Here is a 10,335-nt window from a genome sequence, read left to right as displayed (position 1 = left end):
TTTTGCACTTTATTTTATATGACACTGAAGTATTGTTCATGATCGTAACTGTTTTGTATAGAGTATACAAAGTAATTAATTATTGAATGTTTACAGTATTGACAGAAAAGTGAATACATATCTGAAGTTAATTTCCCTACCGTATTTGAATTTAATGTATTACTGTATTTGCATATTATATTGCTGAGTGTTCTGATATGAACCAGATTATTGGTAACGGAATATTTTGGTAAGCAGCTTGGGTTTGGAAGCTAGTTTTCAAATTCACAGAACTGCAGTTATCTCTAATAAATCGTCTCTCTGCAGAGCAGACTGTTTGAATGACCCTTTGTCTGGACTGATCTTCCTTACCTCTCTGACAAGTGGAAAGAATCTGTATGAGAATCCAGTTCACCAGGTAAAACAGTTTTTAGCTACAGTCACCATCTCATACTACACCTGGGTATAACATTTGGCGCCACTATAAACAGGATTCACAGTCTAAACTAAGGAGATTGGGAATCTAAGGGAAAGAAGTCGACAGAACAACCTACACCAGCAGAGACATCCAGCAATGGAGCAGGACCAGCAAACCCGGCAATGGCACAAATTAACCCGATTACAGTACCATACTACTTCGGAGCCCCATGGCTCCCAACTCACAGTGGAGATGTTCATGGCACAGAAGGAAATACCTTCAGTGAATTCAAAAACAAGATGAACTCGATGTTACGGCTGTATCCCTTGAGCGACCAACAAGATTTCAACTTAATAGGCCAACTCAAAGGATCTGCCCTTCGAGAAGTTACATCGTGGCCATTGGATGAGAGGCAGAACGTGGGTCATGTGCTGAAAAGATTAGCCACCACATTTGAGACTCGGATATTATATGCACTAAAAATTTAATTCTACGCTTGCAAACAATGACCGGGAGAAACTCTTCGCGATTACGCTCTAAACCTGCAAGAAGCTTTACATGCGATCCAAGCCTTCGATGCAGAAGAAGTCAGAAATACAGATGAAGCTCTAGTAACCCAGCTTGTCGAAGGAGCCAATGGGGAGGGACCCGAACCCAGTTGCGGATGCTGAGGATGCAAATTCCGAACCACTCCTTCCTAGACTTCAAGGAGGCAGCAATCAAAGTGATAGGCACTGGTGGAAATCGGGAAATGGACTTTCTGAATTTGCCAGGGTTTCACGAACGTCCATGCCTAAGTGGAGCAAATTACTCGACCCTCGAGCAAATGCTGAAGATGAAAGACAACATGTTGCAGGGTGTGCAGACGTCGGCCACAGATCCTCTACAGGCTCTTTGAAGGCAAATAGAATATTTGACAGTAGGGATGGCTGAGATGCAGAGAGAGATTTGCAACTTATTGTTACCTGTGATGCTTGGCTCTACCGAATCAAAGTGGAGAACAGAGAGGAGGAGAGCAACCGATCGCTTTGATTCACAAGGACGACCCATATGTCGACTGATGGAAGAAGGTCAATTCCAGGATGTGAGTCTGGGCCCAATATTACAGAACCAAATGGAAATTGTGAGCACGCCGACACTTGAGAGTCCTGGAGGGAGGCAGGCCTACCAGGCACAATAAACTGGGGTGGTCTTAGAAATGACCTTTCCATAAAACTCAGTAGCACAGGATAAAAGTTTAATAGAATTTATTCACAAAAGAATGATAATCAGCAAGGTCTCAAATAAAGTATCAAACAGCACAGAGGTACACATGTGCAATAATAAGTATAGGAGAGAATCCCCATATATATATATATATATATATATATATATATATATGCAGTCGTTAACATATAAGAACTAACATGGTAGGGAACCCCGAGTCCAGAATGAGGCCAACACCTCAGGATGACACAGAGGACCTTTGCCAGGGTAGAACTCCGGATAGAAATCCGGAGCAGAGCGGCCCTGCAGAATAATATAGTTCCGGGACACGGCCGAGCCCTGTGGTTCAGTGAGAGATGAAGCAAACTTGAGCCTAGTGGGGTAGTGAAGTCGGAGCAGGGTTAAGCCCTGTAAGGCGATGAGATTCCAGGACAGGGTTGAACCCTGCGGCGTTGCTAGAGCTCGGAGTGGGGTTGAGCCCCGTGATGCAGAGAGGATTGTAGCGGAGTTGAACCCCGTGATGTGGAGAAGATTGTAGCAGGGTTGAGTCCTGTGATGCGGAGAAGATTGTAGTGGGTTTGGGCCCTGTAGTGTGGCTAGGGTTCGGAGCGAGGTTGGGCCCCGTGATGTGGAGAAGATTGTAGCAGGGTTGGGCCCTGTGGTGTGGCTAGGGTTCGGAGCAGGGTTGAGTCCCATGATGCAGGGATGACACTGTAATGGTGCAGTTGACAACTGTAACAAGGATGAGTTCAATATCCACAGGAACAGAAACACAACAGGCAAAGTAAATAGTGCAGCAAAATGGTGTAACTGCAGTGATGGAGCAATAAGCATTACTTAGGTAATAGGTATGCTGGGCCCTGTAGTGCAGCGGATGACTGACATCAGAAGTTCATCTGGAATATAACAAAGTCCACAGCAATCCACATGCACAGCGGGGATCTAGCAGGAGTCCAAGAAAAGACCTGAAAGCAATGTTGCACAGACACTGAGACACAGTTAGTAACAGGCTTTATACAAGAGGTCTGTGATCCATAGGAAGTTTCAGAACATGTGACCCAGAACAAGGTTTGTGACTCAGAACAAGGTTTGAAATTATGAGCAATCTAGGAATCCCACAACCTGACGACACCTGGGAAACAGATGATCACTTTAACACTCTATCCCCTGAATGAGAAGCATGCCAGCAAGCAGGATAGCTCCTCCAACGACCACAATGGAACTTTGGCAAAAGTAGTCTATCTTTATGTGCTGAAACAGTCGCAGTCCTGACAGTACCCCCCCCCCACACACTTTTTGGGAGGTCTCCGAACACCCACCAGGTTTTAAAGGGAATTTAGCATGAAAATTACGTATCAACTTAGGATCACGGATATCAGAGTCTTTCATCCTTCCAGTCTACAAGATATTGCAATTGATTTTGATGCTTCCGTGAATCCAGAATCTTATCGATCTCAAACTCCACACCTCGAGCAGTTGTTATGGGAGGTACTTTAGGCAAGCTGTCATGAAATCGATTAAGAATCAATGGTCTAAGCAAGGAGACATGAAAGGAGTAAGGTACACGCATAGTTGGAGGTAACTGTAACTTACATGCCACTGGGTTGATAATTTTTATAATACGAAAAGGACCAATATACCAGGGAGCAAACTTCATGGTAGGTACTTTAAGTCGAAGATTTCTAGTAGACAACCAGACACGATCCCCAACAGAATACTTAGGAGCAGCCGAACATTTTCTATCAGCAAAGGTTTTATAATTGTGAGAGGCTTTCCTAAGACACTTATGTACCTGGGTCCAAATTCCAGAAAAATGTTGGAGGGTAGCTTTAGCTGCTGGGACGTCCACAGTAGGAATTGACTGAAGCACAGGAACTCAAGGATGTCGACCAGTATTGGCAAAAAAAGGACTTACACCTGTAGCAGATGAATAATGAAAGTTATGAGCAAACTCAGCCCAAGGCAAAAAATCCATACAATCATCTTGGGAGGAAGAAATATACATTCTCAAGAAGGTCTCCAACTCCTGGTTCACTTTCAGTTTGTCCATTTGACTGAGGATGATATGCAGAAGAAAACTATAATTTAATTTGCAAGCCCTCCAAAACCGAGCAACAAACTGGACACTCCGATCAGACACTATCTCAGAAGGAAGTCCATGAAGATGAAATATCTCTTTGATAAATATTTGTGCTAATTTGGGGGCTGATGGAATTCGAGCCAAAGGACAAAAATGAGTCATCTTGGTAAAACGATCCACCACTACCCAAATAACTGTACACCCCCTAGAAAGATGGGCCCATGGTTAGCTGGGAATGGGTAGTGGATGGAGAGGACCAACTGGAGACTGCCGAGAGGACTTATGTTGTACACACTTAGAACAAGAACGTATAAACTCTTGGACATCTTTTTTCATGGAAGACCACCAATAGGAACGTTGCAAAAAAAAAAGTACATTTTATGAACCCCTGGATGTCCAGAGAAACGAGAATTATGAGCCCAGGAAAGAAGTTTACCTCGTAACTCAGGTGCCACAAATGTCTTCCCAGGAGGCGGATCAGGAGAGATGGAAATTGAAGAAAAACAGAGGGTTTATTATAGGGTACCTTTTGATCCTCATTTTGTTCTTTCTCTTCCAACATTGAGCGTGAGAGAGCATCTGCCTTTTTATTCAAAGAACCTGGACGATACATGAGGACAAAATCAAAACGAGAAAAGAAGAATGCCCAACAAGCTTGTCGTGGGTTCAGACAATGGGCAGTCTTCAAATACAACAAATTTGTATGGTCTGTAAAAATATTAACAGGATGTTTTGCACCTTCTAATAAATATCTCCACTCTTCCAAAACTAACTTAATAGCTAACAGTTCTTGGTCTCCGATGGAGTAATTACTCTCAGCACTAGAAAATTTTCGTCAAAAGAATCCACAAGACACTGTTCTCCCATCTGCAGCCACTTGAGACAAAATAGCCCCAACTCCATAAGTGGAAGCATCCACTTCTAGCATAAATGGTTTCTCAACGTCAGGTTGCACTAGAATGGGGGCTGCAGAACATGCATCTTTAAGAATCTGAAAGGCATTCAATGGCTCTGGGGACCATACTTTGGGATTAGCCCTTTTTTTTGTCATAGCAGTAATTGGGCTACAATCGTTGAAAACACTTTGATAAACTTTCTGTGATAATTGGCAAAGCCTAAAAATCTCTGAATAAACTTTAACGAAGTGGGCAAACCCAATCTTGAATAGCCTTTAACTTTGCAGGGTCCATCTGAAGCTCAGAACCAGAGATAATATACCCCCAAAGGGTATGACAGGAACTTCAAAAACACACTTGGAGATCTTACCATAAAGCTTATTAGCTCGAAGACTACTTAATACCTCTTTAACATGGGTACGATGATCAGAAAGATTCATGGAAAAAATCAAAATATCATCAATATAAACAATAACAAACTGGTAAAGTATATCTCGGAAAATTTCATTCACAAACTCCTGGAACACCGCAAGAGCATTACATAAACCAAAACGCATGACGAGGTTCTCATAATGGCCATCTTGCGTATTAAACGCGGTTTTCCACTAATCACCCTCTTTAACTCTGATCAAGTTATAAGCTCCTTTTAGATCAAGTTTAGTAAATAGTTGAGAACCCTTAACTCTATCAAACAATTCCATAATGAGAGGTAAAGGATATTTATTTTTTACCGTAATCTCATATAGACCTCTAAAGTCGATACATGGACCAAGACCGCCATCTTTTTTCTTTACAAAAAAGAAGCACACTCCAGCGGGAGATGAAGGCGGCCTGATAAACACCTTTCGTAGGTTATCTCGCACATACTCCGACATGGCTTGAGTTTCAGGAACAGAGAGAGGGTATACTCGACCTTTAGGTGGCATTTTACCAGGGATAAGTTCAATAGGACAATCCCAGGGATGATGCGGTGGGAGTTCGTCTGCCGCCTGCTCAGAAAAGACATCAGCAAATTCATGATAAGGCTGTGGGAGAGAAGGTGGAACATCTACTTTCACTTAAGCCAAACGTACCACAGGAATCAAACAATTTAATTTGCATTTGGGACTCCAAGAAAGAATTTGAGAAAAAGTCCAATCAATATGAGGGTTATGAAGAGTTAACCATGGTAAACCAAGAACTATATCATACATAGAAATAGGTAATACCAAAAACTGTAAACTTTCTTCATGCAAAGCTCCTACCCTCAACTTCACAGACTTTGTTTAATTCAAAATGAATCTCACATTGGTTGAGAAATCCTCTACATGTCTTTGGATTACCATCATAAGAGGTGGGAGTTGGTAGGTGTAAATGAGAAGCAGAAACCCCTGATGCACTTGTAACATAAATTTTAAGTTTCTCAAGATGTGTGGAAAGATCCTGTAGACATTGTAAAAGTGCCCACACACATACCGACTTTTCTTCCAATTTGGCTGATTTCGACGAATCGTGACGACAAATCGGGTAATGAAAGTACAAATCGTGAGTTAATGCTCATGATCACAATGCCGATGCGCATTCCCGCTCGTCGTCCCTCGCATCCTCTGATCTGCCGTGCTGTAGGGCAGATTAGCCAACCTGGAACACGATGGAAGCCAATCGTGAGGGTTTTTTTCCCTCACAACGTATCGTACGATTCATCACACAACGCGTAATTAGATTGACAGCTTCCTGTGCACGCCCCATCGCCATCTTGTGCAGCATCGTGTATGGAGGATGGTAGACGCACTTTGGGAGCCTGCACAATGGAAGTCTTGTTTTGTTGGAAGTTTGAGTATTTGTACAGTTTAAATGCAACCACACTGACCACCAATATGTACTCCCTCACTGCCCACAGGTAATAAATGCATGACCCAGCCACCGCCTGCTGTATTGAGATGGGCGGTGGCTGGGTCATGTATTTAAGCTCCCACTGCCCACCAATGTGTTCCCCAGGTAATAAATGCATGACCCAGCCACCGCCCACCGTATTGAGGTGGGCGGTGGCTGGGTCATGCATTTAAGCTTCCACTGCCCACCAATGTGTGCCCCCTTACCTAACCACGAAATGGGGCCACCTAATAATTAATTAATTAATTAGAAAACCAATCAATTTTTTTAAAAATTAATAGACAAAAATATTTAATCAAAATAAACAAATACATTCCAGGAACATTATTCATATTGAAATAACACATTATATTAATAATAAACATGTTTAAAAATCAATACAATACAGATAAAATAAAAATACATTTTAAGTAATATAACAAAAAATAAATAAATAAACACGTATTTTACAAAAGAATCACCATACATTACATTTAAAAACACACATTATTAAAAGCTGTGGGTCTTCTACCTTTTGGTCTCCAGCTGTTGTGGAACTACAGATCCCAGGATGACCTGCCACCCACCCTTGGGAAATAACAGCATGTTAAAACTGTTTTTAGGGCATCCTGGGATTTGTAGTTCTACAACAGTGACAGGCCCAAAGGTGGAAGACCCATGCTGTCAAATAATGAAAAACATTATATTAGCAAGCAATGAACACATGACATTCCTGTAAAAGAAAACACGATTACAATACCATAACAAACCTTTAAAAAAACTGTAAAAAAGAAAATATTAAAACATTAAAATTAACAAAACTATTTGTACAAATATTTAAATGTCCTATTTTTTCATCTTCATAGATAATGTCCATGGATAGTGAACATGAATTCGTCACAGAATTCATTGAAATCCTGCACTCAAAAGAGTGTCTGTGGAAGATCAGTTCTCGGAAGTACCACAACAAGTTGCACACATTGGCCACACTAGAGGTACTTTTGGAGTGTACGAAAAAGTACCGTATATACTCGAGTATAAGCCGACCCGAATATAAGCTGAGGTACCTACTTTTACCCCAAAAAACTGGGAAAACTTATTGACTCGAGTATAAGCCTAGTGTGGGAAATGGCAGCAGCTGGTAGTGCCCCCAGTAGTAATTCCCCCTGGTTGTGCCCCCAGTAGTAATCCCTCCTGGTAGTGCACCCAGTAGTAATCCCCCCTTTCAGTGCCTCCAGTGGTAATCCCCCCCCCTTTTAGTGCCCCCAGTAGTAATCCCCCCCTGGTAGTACCCCCAGTGGTAATCCCCCCCTGGTAGTTCCCCCAGTGGTAATCCCCCCTTTTAGTGCCCCCTGTAGTAATCACCCCCTGGTAGTGCCCCTGTAGTCCCCCCCCCCAGTAGAGAGAGACGTGATAAGAATAAAATAAAAAAATTACTTACCTGAAACTCCCGCTCCTGGTCCCGCCACTATCCGCTCCTCCGGCCGCTTTGCATGGGAGAGACGTCGTCATGACGACGTGTCTCCCATTACCCACTGCGGGAGCCGGAAGATGGCTCCAGCAGTGGGAGCAGCAGCAGCCGCTGAGAGTCTGACAGACTCTCAGTGGCTGCTGCTTACAGCAAACACACAGCTGCCGGCTCCGGCGGCTGTGTGTTTGTGCTGTGTAGCGCTGACCGAACTCCGTCCGGTCAGCGCTACACTTCACTGAAGTATAAGCCGAGGGGGTACTTTTTCAGCACAAAAAATGTGCTGAAAAAGTCGGCTTATACTCGAGTATATATGGTACATCACTGATGCAGACTTGAAAACTGTACGGCAAAAGATTCAAAATCTCAGGACAGTGTACATCAAAGAAAAAAAGGAGGTGGATGACTCCAAAAAATCAGGAGCGGGCACAGATCAAATATATAGTTCTGCGCTGTGGTACTGCCATATGATGTCATTCATCAGTGATCAAGAGCCTCAAAGGGAATCTATCGTCTTGATGGCTGAGCGTGAAGGAGAAGAGGAGGTTGCAGAAGTCTTGGTAAGTAGTGACACAGTTTAAACCAAAATCCTTAATGTTTTTGTTGTTAAATCCCAAATGTCCAATTTAGTCAGTAGTTCACAGACAGTCCTCCTGCCATGGTACAGCACCTGGTCTATTAAAATAGGTCATGTACTCCTCCCTCACTTCTTTGGCAAGTGCGGTGGATGTTGTTGTAATTGGTGGTGCAGACACAGATGTCAAATGTTCAATGTCCACCAGGGGTCCTACATCTTCTGGTCTAGCTGGGACTGGTCCTCGTTGAGCAGATTTTCTTCACAGAAAGTTGTGCAGCACACAGCACGCCATCACGACCCAGTCTATCTTCTCCACATGTAGATTGATGGTGGTGTGGAAAATGCGGAAGCGGTTACTCATTATTCCAAACGCATTTTCCACAATTCGCCGTGCCCGGGATAGATGGTAGTTGTAGATCCTCTTCTCTCTGGTCAGGCCTCTCTGTGCAAATGGTTTCATCACATGTTCATGTAATGCAAAAGCCTTGTCTGCGACGAAAATGTAATTTAGGCCGTGCTTTGTCTGGTCCAGTGAGGGCAAGTTGAGGGTTTTGTTGGCGAGTCTCTGGTAGAAAGCAGTCTTTTTGAAGGACCCACCATCCGAAGCTCGGCCATTCTTGCCGACATCCACAAACAGAAATTCGTAGTTGGCATTCACCACTGCCATGAGAACGATGCTGAAGAATCCTTTGCAGTCGTAGTAATATGATCCGGTGTTGACAGTGGGTTGATGCAAATGTGTTTCCCATCGATGGCTCCTCCGCAGTTAGGGAAATTCCAACGTTGTTCAAAATCTTCCACAATGCTGGTCCACTCCTCCACAGTGTTAGGAAACTGTAAAACTAGTAAAAAAAGGGGTTATAAGTATAACATGACTAATATTTTTTTTTCTTTTTTTCCTATATAGACTCCCACCCAAGACCCTGATTTAGCATCCACACTGGACCTCAGTCTGCTCGGTGGCGACAGTGAGCCGGAGAATACCACACAAGTGGAAACTCCACTTCCACCTGGACCCTCATCTTCTTCACAACAACCGCAAAGAAAGAAAAAAAAAACAGAGGAGAAAGGAGAACCTTACTGAACGTGAGGACAATTTTTTCCAAAATGCAGAATGTCTGCTGCGGAAACCCCCAGATGCAATAGATGATTTCACAGCTCATGTGAACAGCACATTAAGAAATATGGATACAGATATCCAAAGAAATTTTCTAAGGTTAAACTACGACCTGTTGAGTTGCTGTATGAGCAAAAATATCTCCAATTCTAAATACATAGCAGACCTAATGCTAGTTTCCCCTGCTCCAAATAGGTAAGTCCACCCCCCCCTGCCCAGTTGGATATTACTCGCCCACCAAGCACCCCAAGCACCAGCATGACCTTGTATAATACTCTGCTGGATGCAGCGGATGAGTCACCCCAATATACAGAGATGTAAATTGTGTCTTGCTTTTAATATCACCAAGTTTTATGAATTCTAATTGGTGCTTGCTGCATGGGATAGGGTGGTGATGACGCCATTTGGACAAGGTCACTACGCACATGGCACAAGTAATGGCACAAGTACACATTGCTGGAAGACGGGGCCACAATGTGTACTTGTGCCATGTGTGTATTGGCCTGTTCAAACTGGCGTCTGACCCACCCTATCACATACAGCCAGCTACCTATTGGGATTCATAAAATTTGGTGATAATGTTCTTTTGTAAAATTGTTATAAAAAAAAGTATATTGCACACAGTTTAGTGCACACTTTCAGTTGCCTGCAGGTCAGTGCACATTGTACTAAAAGAAGTCTATTTTTTTGCTTTATGTTGAGTAAAAAAAAAAAATTCTTTACACAAGAAACCAATGTGTGGT

General features: G+C 42.9%; 1 pseudogene; it reads left to right on the top strand.

The window, feature by feature from the left end:
- Positions 1-579: 579 nt before the first annotated feature.
- LOC148507842 (uncharacterized) overlaps positions 580-10,335 on the top strand; it is a 28,042-nt pseudogene continuing 18,286 nt past the window's right edge.

The sequence above is a fragment of the Taudactylus pleione genome, unplaced genomic scaffold (genome assembly GCF_031769625.1).
Source record: "Taudactylus pleione unplaced genomic scaffold, aTauple2 ptg000381l, whole genome shotgun sequence".
Taxonomy (NCBI): Eukaryota; Metazoa; Chordata; class Amphibia; order Anura; family Myobatrachidae; genus Taudactylus; species Taudactylus pleione.
The sequence above is the reverse complement of the archived record's forward strand: the minus strand, read 5'-3'. Positions and strand labels throughout refer to the sequence as shown.